This window comes from Schistocerca americana, chromosome 4 (assembly GCF_021461395.2).
Source record: "Schistocerca americana isolate TAMUIC-IGC-003095 chromosome 4, iqSchAmer2.1, whole genome shotgun sequence".
NCBI classification, from domain to species: domain Eukaryota; kingdom Metazoa; phylum Arthropoda; class Insecta; order Orthoptera; family Acrididae; genus Schistocerca; species Schistocerca americana.
The window spans coordinates 471,089,714-471,106,833 of NC_060122.1; the positions used below are offsets into that span (position 1 = coordinate 471,089,714).

Here is a 17,120-nt window from a genome sequence, read left to right on the forward strand (position 1 = left end):
CCACAATCACATATAGTTCCAGGTAGTTTCAACAGTATAACATTACGGGATTTTAGTTTCTGTTTTGTATCTTCTAGGTGTGAGCTATACATTAGGGTGTGATATAATTTCATTCCTGAGTATTTTGGCTTATCCTCATGCCTGATGCTCTGGCCATTATAGAAAGCTGTAGTTTTCTGTCTCTATTCTTAAGGCACATTATGGTGTTGATTGCTTTATTAGGGTCTGGATGTAGGTGCCATATGGAGTATTAGGTGTTCAGGACCCCCAGGTCTGCATTCAGTGTTTTGTCAAGGTCATCAAAATTTTCAATTTGATATGCAATGGACAGTTCATCTGCATATGCAAATTTATGTGATATTGTGTCTGGCATCTGGGTGCTAGTGCCGAGAACCCTGTGGCATGCCATTATACCATGCTCTTGCTGTTCATGCTATGAAAGTGGCACCTTGATGTTCCTGTCTCTTAGCAAGTTTTTGAGTAATGTGTAAATCTGTTTGCATTTAATAATTCTATTTAGCTTAAGCCATACTGTATCATAAGCTGATGTAAGATCTATGAGAACCATGACACTTTTCATCTTCCTTTGGAAGCCTTTCTCAATATTGGTTGTGAGGGACAGCATTAGATTGCAACAACTTTTACCTGCTCAAAAACCGCTTGGTATATAGGAAGGTTGGCTTCAATGTATGGAGTTAATCTAATCAGTAATATTGTCTTGAATAGTTTATAGGAGGCATAAGTCAGGGATACTGGCCTGACATTCTTTGGGTTGACTCCAGACTTTCCAGTTTTCAGCACCGCAATGGTTTTTGCTTCTTTCCAGACCTCAGGGCAGCACCCATTCTGATGCATTCTGTGCAGAGTTTGGCCAGCCATATTTTTCCTAAAATTTCTAGTTTCTTAAAAATTCTGGTAGGATCTCTTCAGGTCCAACCACTTTACCTGTCTTCACTAGTTTCAAGGTCTGGGTAATCTCCTCTCATTTGACGGTGTCCATGTTGATTGAATTGTTAAGTAATATATTTTTCACGTTTCTGGAAATCTGTTTCTTTTCAGCTGCCTTTAGTTGGATTTTGGAGGTCTGCATCAGGGCAATTGCAATCTCAGATGGGCTAGAACCACCTAATTTCTGCAGCACATGCCTGCTCTTTCTGCTGGAATGGGTAAAATCTAGACTTTCCACTTCTTCCTTCCATCTACTCCTGTGCTCCTCATTCATAGTATTGATCCAAGGTACGACACATAGACAACATCCTACACTACATGGTGTAGTCTACCCTGGGACAATACTGTTAACATGGCACAGCCATGAGAAGTCTACACAACTGTGGTGACCGGATGCGCTAACACCTCCCGGTCCATTTGAAGACAAATGGAGGAAACAAGCAATTCTAACATGAAGAGAATGAATGTATATCATTTCAGCATAGGAGATTGTAGGTAAAGGAGATAGAGGGTTTGGTTTATTGGCAATGTCCACAATAGTAACAGTTGACATCAGTGGAAAACAAAACTTCTCTTGTCACAGACTCACATTACCACATTTATCACCTCTTAAGCCACTGTTGTGCCTATGTCTCAAACTAAATCCTTCAGAAATTGTGTGTATACTTTCCTTGGCACATTGGGTTGAAAGCCCATAAAAATGTGTATAACACGCTCTGCTCTGCATTGTGCAGAAGGATCCTATGTGTGTTATTACTAGGCATTAATCTGTATGTTCTATCACGAATTTTTCTTATTCCTTCCATGAAACTTTCAACAGATATCACCCTGTTTCTGTGACACACTATTCAACTGCTTGCGATAGTTCCTGCAACTATTCTGCCTTCTGTACTGTAGTACTTTTCTGACTACTTAAAATGTTCATTTAGTACTAAGCTCCTCATGATACACCACATATGTTTTCGCATCCACTGTTAAATACAATTTAGCCATCTATAACAGCTGCTCATGAGACCAACAACTCAATCTTGTGGCTATTGACAGGTTATTCACAGAGACTAACATATCCTCTCCTGCCTTTCCCCAAGAAAGGATCAATTAGACTAGTGGAATTAGTGCCTAGGATGAGTACTGATAAACTGGATGAAGATCAGCCCCCCCTCAAAGCAAGCGTCCAACTTCCTATGCCTGTGTAAAAGAGAAAAAGGTGAATTTTCATTGGGTGTGGGCTAGATTCTCTGACAAATTGGATGTGGACAACAGTAGGGACAGATCCTGGTACAGATACAACTCTTTATTAGTTCTTTAATATTTGATACAGTTCAAACATTCTTCTGAGTTCACTCTATTCTCTGGCATGATCCTGAATTCCCTTGTAATACTCTGGAGTTGCAGCTGCAGGCATTGATGAATGGTGAGCAGCGTGCATGCACTGCCCAGGAGACAGAGCACTGCACTGGCATCTCTGGTATTCAAGGCAAGCTGAGACTTCAAGCTGTAGCCATGTTGAGGTCGCGAGCGGCTGCTACGTGTTCTCTACTGTGGAATGTTGGATTGGCCCTTGAATTTTATTGAAATAGAAACACTAGATAATTTTCACTTTATATATATTTACTAACATGGTATCTGTTCTTTCGGACATGTCCGATCTCCTGCTTACATGGCAGATGCTCTATCCATCTGAGCCACCGGGGACACAGACGATAGCGCGACTGCAGGGATTTATCTCTGGCACGCCTCCCACGAAACCCACATTCTCAACGTATTGTCCCACACTACACTCGTAGTGCCCCCGCCCATTATACCCATTACTCGCAACGCGTTGCCGATTACTGTAAGAGTTCAGGCACTGTTTGTGCATTTGCATAGAAGAATATATATATATATATATATATATATATATATATATATTTTTTTTTTAAGATGGTATCTGTTCTTTTGGACATGTCCGAGAGAACAGATACCATTGGTGACCAAGCAGCTCATTAGAATGAAATTACAATGAAATGAACACCCTTAGCTGCTTACAGGCGTTGACATACGTCAACGGGGACAGATGAAAATGTGTGCCCCGACCGGGACTCGAACCCGGGATCTCCTGCTTACATGGCAGACGCTCTATCCATCTGAGCCACCGAGGACACAGATAATAGCGTGACTGCAGGGATTTATCTCTGGCACACCTCCCACGAAACCCACATTCTCAACGTATTTTCCCACACTACATTTGTAGTGCCCCCGCCCGTTATACTCATTACTCGCGACGCGTTGCCGATTACTGTAAGAGTTCGGGCACTGTTTGTGCATTCGCACAGAAGAAGAAGATGGTCAAGTGGCCGGTAAGCCTCAACTATATATATATATTTACTAAGATGGTATCTGTTCTTTTGGACATGTGATGCTATCGTCCATACGAAAGCGCTGGCAGGTCGATGGAAACACAAACAGACACATACATACACACAAAATTCAAGCTTTCGCAACAAACTGTTGCCTCACGTTGAGAATTTGGGTTTCGCAGGAGGTGTGCCAGAGGTAAATCCCTGCAGTCGTGCTATTGTCTGTGTCCTCTGTGGCTCAGATGGATAGAGCGTCTGCCATGAAAGCAGGAGACCACGGGTTCAAGTCCCGGTCGGGGCACACAATTTCATCTGTCCCCGTTGATGTATGTCAATGCCTGTAAGCAGCTAAGGGTGTTCATTTCATTGTAATTTTCACTTTATATTTGTTCCTATACTCCAGTCTCACCTTGTACCGTACATAATTTGTCTGCCTTCACTACCATTTACCAACACTTTCTCACAATCACTGAGTCAATATGTTCTCATTTGCACGTTGGTTACATTAGTTCACTTTTAGTCCTGTTAGCTGCTACATCATTTCATCTAAAGGGAGGGTAATAGGAATCAAGAAAGCATTCTAACCCACTTATTTTCTGCATACTAAATTCACATCACCCACATTCAACTATTACTTTCATCACATTCCTCTAATGAGTCGAATAGAAATCTCAACTGTAACACTAAGATGTATCTTGCATGTAGACAAACAATATGACCTGCTATTCAGTGCTAACATTAAAAAACCAGGCACTTCATGATCTGTACAGTTCTCTTTCCATTAAGCTATACTGTTACTTTCACTATGATCCAACAAATAATGAAATCTATCTACAAAGTTATGCTAACAAATTACAACTTATCATTACTAACTAACAAGGAGAATGTATGTACTGTGAGCTAAATTCCACCTTAACCTAGATGGAGCAGAACTGATCTATGCAAACAGAGTGATTCATGCACTACCCTATCACCTAATGGTTCTGGCTTGTGTGAACTCTGTGGTTTGTGTACTATTCTTAGCAATTCAAAAATGTTTATTTATAACAGCATGGGATCCCTGGTAATCTTACTTTGGCAGCTGCTTCAAGCCATTATGAACTGTGAATCTATCCAAACTTTCTTCCTCACTATACACTATCAAACATAAGTAATACTTCATAATACTCATAATTCCAGTTTCTCATTTTCACAGCAGATCTCCAATATTTCGCAATAAACCTCAGTATCTTCACAAATAGATACCTCTCACTCCAAGAGAAAAGAAGTTTTCCAGTGGCTCTGCTTCACTGAGTTCTCCAATACCACTGACCTAGCTACAGGCAGTGTGACAGGTTGACCTGTGCTATACAAAAACCCCATTTTCCCAGCCACAGGTGCTATATCAGCTCCACATGTGCTGTACAATATAAAATCCCTTTAATTCCATTGTATCTCCTCTTAGATTTTCCTGCTACTTAGCTTCTTTGGCTTGGTCAGCTATTGCTGGTGGTTTTACCACTTCTTGAGGGACCAGGAGCAGTTTACTAGGCAATTATGCACCTTGCATCTGAATGGTATCCATTGCTTTGGCTGTTTCCAGACAATGCTGCATGATATGAAGGCAATGAATCCTAACCGAACAGTATCACCGCAACCCTATTCTAGTCCTAATGCATCAGCATTGTACCATGGCTTAACCACATTTTACCAAAGTAAGTAGTACCAGCAAACTACACTCCTGGAAATTGAAATAAGAACACCGTGAATTCATTGTCCCAGGAAGGGGAAACTTTATTGACACATTCCTGGGGTCAGATACATCACATGTTCACACTGACAGAACCACAGGCACATAGACACAGGCAATAGAACATGCACAATGTCGGCACTAGTACAGTGTATATCCACCTTTCGCAGCAATGCAGGCTGCTATTCTCCCATGGAGACGATCGTAGAGATGCTGGATGTAGTCCTGTGGAACGGCTTGCCATGCCATTTCCACCTGGCGCCTCAGTTGGACCAGCGTTCGTGCTGGACGTGCAGACCGCGTGAGACGACGCTTCATCCAGTCCCAAACATGCTCAATGGGGGACAGATCCGGAGATCTTGCTGGCCAGGGTAGTTGACTTACACCTTCTAGAGCACGTTGGGTGGCACGGGATACATGCAGACGTGCATTGTCCTGTTGGAACAGCAAGTTCCCTTGCCGGTCTAGGAATGGTAGAACGATGGGTTCGATGACGGTTTGGATGTACCGTGCACTATTCAGTGTCCCCTCGACGATCACCAGTGGTGTACGGCCAGTGTAGGAGATCGCTCCCCACACCATGATGCCGGGTGTTGGCCCTGTGTGCCTCGGTCGTATGCAGTCCTGATTGTGGCGCTCACCTGCACGGCGCTGGGAAGGGGCGGTGCGGTCCCCTACGGCACTGCGTAGGATCCTACGGTCTTGGCGTGCATCCGTGCGTCGCTGCGGTCCGGTCCCAGGTCGACGGGCACGTGCACCTTCCGCCGACCACTGGCGACAACATCGATGTACTGTGGAGACCTCACGCCCCACGTGTTGAGCAATTCGGCGGTACGTCCACCCGGCCTCCCGCATGCCCACTATACGCCCTCGCTCAAAGTCCGTCAACTGCACATACGGTTCACGTCCACGCTGTCGCGGCATGCCACCAGTGTTAAAGACTGCAATGGAGCTCTGTATGCCACGGCAAACTGGCTGACACTGACGGCGGCGGTGCACAAATGCTGCGCAGCTAGCGCCATTCAACGGCCAACACCGCGGTCCCTGGTGTGTCCGCTGTGCCGTGCGTATGATCATTGCTTGTACAGCCCTCTCGCAGTGTCCGGAGCAAGTATGGTGGGTCTGACACACCGGTGTCAATGTGTTCTTTTTTCCATTTCCAGGAGTGTATTTTCCCCTGGGTATTACATTTTCCATAATACATAATATGGAAAATGTGCCTGACTGAGCTATGACCTTAAATCCTCCATTATGCCTATTGTAATTACTACTGCACATCTTCCTCCTCTCATCCTTTCTCATGCTACTTACTTTACTCAATGCAATTCCTATTTGCAGAAGAAGTCCTTATCCCTCTTCTGGCTTATCCTTATGAAATTACCAAATTTTCTGCGGTACCTACAGTTTTCTATACCTGAGTCAGGCACCCTCTCTGCATTGGCTGGTGTAATGCTTCTTTTTATGGCAAACTCAACACACTATGGGATGTGACTCAGTGTATGGGGCAAAGAGCCCTGGTAAACTGTATTGGGTGCATATTACTGAAGTTAAGGGTTTAGCTCTCAGTCTGTTACTGAACACTACAGTGGTACAAAACCCTGACATTACAGAAAAAGTAGGCAAAGGGCAAATCAAAGAATGCAGGGAATCTCATAAATAAAAGTATAAAAGTTTGTGATGTTACTTACATATCCTGCTCTTCCAGATTCTTCAAATCTCTGTCTTCTGTCTATCCACTTCCCTTTCCTCTTTGGAAGGATGCTGCTGTGGAACCTTAGTGCTGGCTGCTGTCTTCCAGTTGTCCATCTCCAATGGTCTGTGTGATACCAATGACCACTGTAACAGAGAAAAGATTGAATTGGATGCGAGCTAGGGGGAAGGAGGTGGGGGCGGGGAGGGGAGTGGGTGGACAGCAGTAGACAGATCCTGGTGAAGATATAATAACTCTTTATTAGTTCTTGACTAATTCATACAGTTCAGACATTCTTCAGAATGCAATCTTTCTCTGGCATGGCTCGGAGTTCCCTTGCAACATTCTGATGATGTAGCTGCAGACATTGACATCAGTGAGTGGCATGCATGTGTTTCCCAGTAGACAGAGGACTGCACTGGCATCTCTAGTGTGTGAGAAAAGCTCTGACTGCAGGGTGCAGTCATGCTATGGTCATGAATGGCTACAGTGTCTTCTCTACTGCGGAAGGTCACGTTGTCCCAGTAGCACGCCAATGGCATTGCCTGGAGTCGATGTGTGGACCAATGCTAAAGAGCAGGGGTGAGCAGAAGGCACAGTATTGGCTGCCCAGGCTTGGCATACCAGCAGAGGTCCCTCATTTGTGACCTGGTTGGTTGGTTGTGTTGGGGAAGGAGACCAGACAGCGAGGTCATCGGTCTCATCGGATTAGGGAAGGACAGGGAAGGAAGTCGGCCGTGCCCTTTGAAAGGAACCATCCCGGCATTTGCCTGGAGCGATTTAGGGAAATCACGGAAAACCTAAATCAGGATGACCAGACGCGGGATTGAACCGTCGTCCTCCCGAATGCGAGTCCAGTGTCTAACCACTGCGCCACCTCGCTCGGTGTTTGTGACCTGGAAGTGGCAGTTATGGTGATGGCACTGGTTGACACAAAGTGGGCGTCACTTACTGCCATGCTGATCGAACAATGACAATCTGCTTCTGCTGTAGTTAAATACTGCTTCCCCCTGCTGATTCAATGGTAACAGCAATGTTTCTCAGTCATGCTGAAGCATCTATAGCATGTCTATGCCCAGAAGGTGTGTCATAACCAGCAATGGGTTGGCCAAGCTGTGTCGATTATGTGATATCGGGCTGATGGCCAGTTTCTGGCACTGATGGTCTGATGACACAGATGCTGATGATGTAGTTCATTGACCAGCACCTGCTGGCTGGCAGCAGGCTTGTTATGGTTCTGGGCTCTGATTCTGCTTCAGGTTTCCCTATTGCTTTGTCGGTTACTCAGGCCTACATTTTGTGTCCTCATTTGAGCTACTTGCTGTAGTAATGTTTGAACCGCTTCCTGAGTGGTAATCCCTGGTGCCTTTGATTCACTCATTGTAAAGCCTGTATCTAACACACACAACACACAGACACAATAGAACAAACACAGGGACACTTAATCTCAGCACTAGTGTAACAATTCTAGGCACTATTCAATTTGCAAAGTACTTGAAGGGAGAACAGCCAGAGGAAAAAGAGTTTGTTTCCACTCACCACACAACACTAAAGGTGCTGTAAGTTGACTCCAAATGTCACTGGTCAGTTCTGACACCAGTTATTATTGGGCAGAATGGTCTGAACGTTATTGACACTGTAAAATGTCAGGAAACGATCTCAGAATGGTTGACTGAGTGGTGGATGCAAAGAACCAGTTCGTCAGCTGTCATGGGAAAATAAGAGTAGTGGTCTCAACAACATATTTTATTTAGCAGAATTCATACAGCAGCTGTGGACAGTTTCATGGTGGTGGCCTGGCCCTCATTAGGGCAAGGAGAGAAAAGTCCTGCTCAGGGTGCAGGAACAGATGGGGCACAAAACCTAACTGGAGAAAAAAAAAAGTTAAGAGTTTACAGGGAGAGGTACATGAGTTCTACAAGTCCTCCTACCACTCATATTCTATCTTCTACCTAAAAAATGTACCATTTTCTATCTTCTACCTACAAAATGTACCATTTTCCTTAGCCATTGACTGTAAACACAATCTGCCATCACAATGTCATCTTGTCATAAAAAAGCAACTACTGCAAAATAGACATCTATCATTACATGGATTGTGTAGCAACAGGTCTAACACTCTGACAATTTAAAGTGTGAGTGTGGATGCGGGTTATCCTGATGTATTTCCCCAAGCCACATTCCACTTCTTTACGAAGTGACTTACTTGGAATTTTGCAGCCCCTCTTCTTTACGGGATAGTCGGCTCCTGGAAAGTCTCTTGACTTCTTCTCCATCGAATAGGGATAGGTACAGGAAGTTTTAAGCCTCTTTCTACTTAAAAAATGAGTAGACATACAAACTTTCTTTTTCGTCAGTTAAAGATGTATTTGACTTTCATGCACAACCTAATTCACACTTCCAATATACATATGCAACTTCCTGCGAGTACCTCGTACCATCGAACATTAGAAACAAAATGAGTTACAGTAAAAAGAAAGATGGCTTGACTATCATGACTTTCTTAAAATGAATCAGAAAATCAAGAGTCTCTATGAGTACTTTTTCAACTGTTCTTGTTTCACATAACAATAGTCAATGACACAATAAGCACAGAGCGGTATAAAGCTTCATGGTTCTTCCTTACATATCCATTAAAACCTCTATGGATTGCCCGACAGGTACTTGTTGGTGCCGTTCGACCGCCGCGTCTACCTTCTTCCCGCAACTGATTTTAAATCTGCACACACAAACATTTGCGACATGCAGTAGGTAGGATTCTACCATCCCACAATCTTATCTAGAATATCGTGTGTTTGGGACGGTAGAAGGCTGAGTGGTTCTAGAAGAAACACAGAAATTCTCAAATCACTACACAGGGAGCATCACTGATACAATTAACATGTACACAGCTCACTCATGTGCAGCAGTCGAATTGTTGCTGCTGCTTTGGGATATATTGTAGGATCTCAGTGGTCAGTGAGCACATGCTAAAGCAAATGTCCTATTTGGCTGAAGGCTTCTGAGGTTAGCAGATTTATGTTGATTGATGACTGTAGCAAAGCACATCGGTGGCTTAAGCAAACATAAAATGTGGTGAGGATACGTAATTTACTTTCCAGTCAGTACTTTGCCATCTCCTAATTGTTTGCCTGATATGATCTACTGTGCAAATAAGAAATAATTCAAGAATAAATCTTCTGTGGCCAGCCAATAATATTATAGGGGTTGCTGTAAGCGCGCTGGCTGTAGATCTTTATTACATGTTAGATATGTTGGGTATTCTAGCATGAATAAATCTACACTTTCTAAAGCAGTGCAAGTCTTAAGTTTCTTTGCTAATCACTATGCTAAATTTTAACCAATGTAGTTCTTGCACCAAATCTCACAGGACAGTAGGTTTTGCTGTGCCTGCCAGTCATACTGATATGGATTTGTGATTTGAATGCATGTATCAGAGCAAACTGCAACAAGATGGCAAGGTTGCTGCGGATTTATTGTGCCACAGATTATGGGGATTGTTTCATCACAACTGGATCATCCAGCGTTGTTCCAGAAACAAGACTACTGCATAAACCTTCCTAATTTATGCAGCTGTAGGCAAATAGAGAATCCAACCATTTAACATACACATAAAGGAATACATAGCACATTGTAGGCACTGATGTTCAGCTCATAATGGATGGAGCATTGTGCAGGCAGTTTGCCATACTGGAGAGCACTGGACAGGTTTGCAAGACTGCACTGCTGTTGAGCTGTGCTGTTCCCTTCCACCTCCTTTACTTCATTGTCATCTTTCCTCTGCTTTGTTTATTAGTGTACATACTGGCTAGTGAACAGAGTTGTCACTCTCTCTGTTCCAATTAAAAATCAGATTTTCTGCCATCAATAATTATTAAAACTTTGTCATTATATTTAAGCATGTTGTTCACAAGGTCTAAACAAAATTTTAATGTAAATTTTTATTTTTTCATTTTTTTATTTGCTAAATATATTTATAAAAAGCAGAGAGTGCAATTAAACTGATTTGTCCCTTGTACAAACAAGAAAAAGAAATTAATAAAGAAATAAAAATAACAAAAAGGAATACCCTCAAAAACAGTTTGCATGGATTGCATAAAAAATGAAGCCAATACAAAAAATAATTTCAGACCTATAAAAGATCTGCCTAAAAACTGGAGTCAATAAACATGTATTTGCAAAGATTGTAAAAAAGAGGTAGAAGATGGTTCATATTCATTAACGTAATTATAGGCCTCCAAAATAAAGAAAGGAAATGTTTAAATTGTTGTAACAACAAGTACTGAAAAGAGTGTAGCAAAGCTTTTTTATTAAAAAATGTGAATCAAAATATTGTGAAAAAGTTGAATGTTTTTGTGGAAAATTTGTATCTGGAATTAATTTAAAAATCATCAGAAATTAGATTTTCAGGGAAAAATACTAAAATCTGATCAGAATCAATTTTTTTAATCAGAATTAATTTTTATTTGTTTACATGTAATTCTTTTATTTTATAATGTCTGTGTGGTAAAGTGTCTATTCTGTTTTCTAATATGCATATTTTATCATCACTGGCGCTTTAATGGTTTTACTGCATTCAACAGTATGAAATTCATGTTTATAAGGTCTAATTAAATCCATTTTCCTATATTGTTTTATTTTATTGTCTAAACATTTTTTTTAATCATTGAAAGTAATTTCACTTTTTACTACAGTTTTTTTTTAACTCCTTTAGATTGTTTAGATTCCTTAACCCCTTCACAAGCTTTATACTCTACTTCATTCCAGCATTCATGATGGATTTTAAACAAACGTGTTCTAACATATTTTTTTCCATATTTTCATCTTTGATTTTTCCTAAACATTTTTTGTTTACTAGTGGTAATCCATAAATATTATGTTTTTAATAATCACTTCCATCAAATTCGCTTATCATTGGTTTTATATTGGTACAAAAATCTCCAGTTCTTCTACCATATATAAAAGAATCTGTATCCATATAACATAAATCAATATTTTCTCCATTTTTTGTTTCCATAACATTATAATGAAAATGTTGTTGTTGTTGTTGTTGTTGTGGTCTTCAGTCCTGAGACTGGTTTGATGCAGCTCTCCATGCTACTCTATCCTGTACAAGCTTCTTCATCTCCCAGTACTTACTGCAACCTACATCCTTCTGAATCTGCTTAGTGTATTCATCTCTTGGTCTCCCTCTACGATTTTTGCCCTCCACGGTGCCGTCCAATGCCAAATTTGTGATCCCCTGATGCCTCAGAACATGTTCTACCAACCAGTCCCTTCTTCTTGTCAAGTTGTGCCACAAACTCCTCTTCTCCCCAATTCTATTCAATACCTCCTCATTAGTTATGTGAACTACCCATCTAATCTTCAGCATTCTTCTGTAGCACCACATTTCAAAAGCTTCTATTCTCTTCTGGTCCAAACTATTTATCGTCCATGTTTCATTTCCATACATGGCTACACTCCATACAAATACTTTCAGAAATTACTTCCTGACACTTAAATCTAAACTCGATGTTAACAAATTTCTCTTCTTCAGAAACGCTTTCCTTGCCTTTGCCAGTCTACATTTTATATCCTCTCTACTTCGACCATCATCAGTTATTTTGCTCCCCAAATAGCAAAACTCCTTTATTACTTTAAGTGTCTCAGTTCCTAATCTAATTCCCTCAGCATCACCCGATTTAATTTGACTACATTCCATTATTCTCGTTTTGCTTTTGTTGATGTTCATCTTATATCAGCCTTTCAAGACACTGTCCATTCCGTCCAACTGCTCTTCCAAGTCCTTTGCTGTCTCTGACAGAATTACAATGTCATCGGCGAACCTCAAAGTTTTTATTTCTTCTCCATGGATTTTAATACCTACTCCGAATTTTTCTTTTGTTTCCTTTACTGCTTGCTCAATATACAGATTGAATAACATTGGGAAGAGGCTACAACCCTGTCTCATTCCCTTCCGTACAAATTGTAAATAGCCTTTCGCTCCCTGTATTTTACCCCTGCCACCTATAGAATTTGAAAGAGAGTATTCCAGTCAACATTGTCAAAAACTTCCTCTAAGTCTACAAATGCTAGAAATGTATATTTGCCTTTTCTTAATCTTTCTTCAAAGATAAGTCGTAAGGTCAGTATTGCCTCACGTGTTCCAACATTTCTACGGAATCCAAACTGATCTTCCCCGAGATCAGCTTCTACCAGTTTTTCCATTCGTCTGTAAAGAATTCGCATTAGTATTTTGCAGCTGTAACTTATTAAACTGATGGTTCGGTAATTTTCACATCTGTCAACACCTGCTTTCTTTGGGATTGGAATTATTATATTCTTCTTGAAGTCTGAGGGTATTTCGTCTGTCTCATACATCTTGCTCACCAGATGGTAGAGTTTTGTCAGGACTGGCTCTCCCATGGCTCAGTAGTTCTAATGGAATGTTGTCTACTCCCGGGGCCTTGTTTCGACCCAGGTCTTTCAGTGCTCTGTCAAACTCTTCACGCAGTGTCGTATCTCCCATTTCATCTGCATCTATATCCTCTTCCATTTCCATAATATTGTCCTCAAGTACATCGCCCTTGTATAGACCCTCTATATACTCCTTCCACCTTTCTGCCTTCCCTTCTTTGCTTAGAACTGGGTTTCCATCTGAGCTCTTGATATTCATACCAGTGGCTCTCTTTTCTCCAAAGGTCTCTTTAATTTTCCTGTAGGCAGTATCTATCTTGCCCCTAGTGAGATAAGCCTCTACATCCTTACATTTGTCCTCTAGCCATCCCTGCTTAGCCATTTTCCACTTCCTGTCAATCTCATTTTTGAGACGTTTCTATTCCTTTTTGCCTGCTTCATTTACTGCATTTTTATATTTTTTCCTTTCATCAATTAAATTCAGTATATCTTCTGTTACCCAAGGTTTTCTACTAACCCTCGTGTTTTTACCTACTTGATCCTCTGCTGCCTTCACTATTTCATCCCTCAAAGCTACTCATTCTTCTTCTACTGTATTTCTTTCCCCCATTCCTGACAATTGTTCCCTTATGCTCTCCCTGAAACTCTGTACAACCTCTGGTTTAGTCAGTTTACCCAGGTTCCATCTCCTTAAATTCCCACCTTTTTGCAGTTTCTTCAATTTTAATCTACAGTTTATAACCAATAGATTGTGGTCAGAGTCCACATCTGCCCCTGGAAATGTCTTACAATTTAAAACCTGGTTCCTAAATCTCTGTCTTACCATTATATAATCTATCTGATACATTTTAGTATCTCCAGGACTCTTCCATGTATACAACCTTCTTTCATGATTCTTGAACCAAGTGTTAGCTATGATCAAGTTATGCTCTGTGCAAAATTCTACAAAGCGGCTTCCTCATTCATTTCTTACCCCCAATCCATATTCTCCTACTATGTTTCCTTCTCTCCCTTTTCCTACTCTCGAATTACAGTCACCCATGACTATTAAATTTTGGTCTCCTTTCACTACCTGAATAATTTCTTTTATCTCATCATACATTTCATCAATTTCTTCATCATCTGCAGAGCTAGTTGGCATATTAAGTTGTACTGCTGTAGTAAGCATGGGCTTCGTGTCTATCTTGGCCACAATAATGCATTCACTATGCTGTTTGTAGTAGCTTACCCGCACTCCTATTTTTTTATTCATTATTAAACCTACTCCTGCATTACCCCTATTTGATGTTGTATTTATAACCCTGTATTCACCTGACCAAATGTCTTGTTCCTCCTGCCACCGAACATGAAAATAATAGAATTAAATTTTAGAAATATCTCAAATACTCATTCCAATATAAAAAGGTTCATCTAATTTGTTTGGAAGGTAGGAGACAAGGTACTGGCGGAAGTAAAGCTGTGATGACGGGGAGTGATTCGTACTTGGGTAGCTCAGTTGGTAGAGCACTTGCCCACGAAAGGCAAAGGTCCTGAGTTCGAGTCTCGGTCCAGCACGCAGTTTTAATCTGCCAGGAAGTTTTAATTTTTACTGTTTGGAATCTCTTAGTATTAATCACATTGTTATTGCTGTGTTAGGACAGGAATTTTTTGATGTGAAAAATTGTGGTTCTTATGTTAGGGAAAAAAAAGGGGGTATGATAATCGAGCTGACGGTTTCATTAGCTTTTATTGCCTGCTCTAGAACTCTCAAATGATAACTACTCATAGCTGGCTTGCTTCACGACAAGAAGACGGAGTGTAGTTCTTATGTCCCTCTCCCCTCCTTAGTACAGGTGATAATGGCTAAATTGAGGGGGGGGGGGGGGGTGTTATCAGGGACAACTAAGGAATGCTGGTCGGCATTGAGATTATTAAGTTGCAGTGGCAGAGTGCTCAGCTGTGGAGGTGACCAGACAGGAGGTGTGGTATTATCCATCTCCACCTGCAGGATTGCTGGCAGCAGTTATTTCCTAGGAGCTGTGATCGTTAGTAAACTGGTTGCTGACTGCTACAATGTTTTTGCCACGCTGTGAAATAGTTTGTAGCTGCAAGTAAGCTGTCCGGAAGTAAAACAATTATTAAGGTGATATTCCTCATTGTCTTCAAATGTGACAAAGTCATCTACCAGTTTCACATTTATGTCATTTAACTAGAATTGTTGCATATTAAGTCTCACATTGAATGCATTGTCAGTATTCTCAATGTTTGAAGCTCTTTCACGCTCTGGAGTGATGTGAGTGTTGACATCAGTCTGAGCAGTCCCTGAGTCAGCTGTGCTGGATGGATCAATAACAGTTTTAGCTGCACATAGTCTGCCTGTTGCCAGTCTGCACATTTTGTGGCAGATTGGCAGGCCTGGTACAGTACTAATTTTATACACAGTGTTTCTCTAATTCCTTTCTGATTGTTACATGCGTTTTCTGGGGACCACATGGGAGGTGCATGCGCACTGGGCACACTGGCAACATTTCCTTCAAAATTGCAAGAATCTTCCACGGTTTCAAAGTGAAAGTGATTTTCTGCCCACCATCGAAGATTTCCGACCTGCTGGGATCAGTGAAAGACAATCTGGTACTGCGGAATGCGGGAATTTATAAAATACCTTGTCAGTGTGGCATGTGTTATATTTGGACAAACATTGCGAACAGTAGAATAATGTTGCACTGAACATCAACGCTGTACTCGCCTTTTGCAACCTAGCAAGTCTGCAATTGCTGAGCATTAAATTTCCCCTGACACTCGATGGAGTATGACAAGACAACAATTTTGGCCACAGGGCAACATCCATTTGGGACTCCATCATAAAAGAATCAGTGGAAATTCACATGACACACAATCTTATGAACCGTGACAATGGCTACCAGCTAGATAGTGCGTGGAACCCCGTCATCTCTAAGATCTGCTCCAGATTAAGACGTCAGAGTACTCCGATAGCCGCGGCAATTGACAACGCCGAAGACAGTTGAGTTCTGCAGTTCCACCAGTGAGGGCACTGCTGGTGGGCAGTGTGGTTCGTCTGACAATATGATTTTGACGCATGCACAGAATGCTCGCTGCACGCCATATATTGCAGAACAGAGGGCGTCTTCGTCAGTCTTCGATGGCTCATCTGAGGATGGCTGGCAGTTGTCCAGTCAAAATATAGTTCGCCGGGAAAATTTTACATTTCACAACAGACGCCTTTACGGGGAGGAGATGACCTCACATGTAAGAAGTTTTGACAAACTGTGTGGTAAGAGAGCTAAGCTTTTGTGTTCTTTGACCTTTTTATTGAGATGTTGGGACCATGGCATAATACCAAAATTTGCCAGAGTGACACATTTTATTAAGACTGCCACTGCATGGAAGATAATGGAAAAGGCCAGTCACGCTGTTGTTAAAGAGAGGATTTGCCACACAAGACAAAGATTGGCTGCCATTTCAGAAGAATTGTTCCACTTGCATCTGAAGATTGCAGCACATCTGTCTACTGTATTATGGGACTGGGTTGATGGAGTGACTTCCGCTAAATTTGCGTGGGTACACAAGGATGCAAGTTATCGGCAGATGTCAAAATTTGATCGTCTTGTGCCAAAACAGTCGTCGCCAAAGGGGATTACTGCACGATGTTCCATCGTTAACTTCACGGACAAGAATTTGTACGACGCGACGCTGTTGGTATTAAGTAAGGGTTTGAATTTTGCACCTACACCTAGAGCACCGCCTCTGATAAGTTTTGTGAGTGGTGTTGAAGAAGCCGTACGACACCTTCCTATGGAAACTGCGGAAGAAGTAAGGAGGGAAACTTGCCGTGCTCTTCTTAAAGCTCCTCCTCTACACAGTAACATAACCTCTGCAGAAAGGGCTGCACTGTGAAATCTCCGAGAAGATCCGGATGTTGTGGTACTGAAGGCCGATAAAGGCAATTTAAATGTACTGTTACCTCGCAGTTTGTATGTGGATAAGTTGTATGGTCTGCTAAGTGATTCTGCCTACA

At 41.7% G+C, this 17,120-nt stretch overlaps 1 non-coding gene across 1 annotated transcript; it reads right to left on the reverse strand.

The window, feature by feature from the left end:
* Positions 1 to 3,015: 3,015 nt before the first annotated feature.
* Positions 3,016 to 3,089, reverse strand: Trnat-ugu. Its single transcript has one exon. It is a non-coding gene; the product is annotated as a tRNA-Thr (tRNA).
* Between the last annotated feature and the right edge of the window lie 14,031 nt (positions 3,090 to 17,120).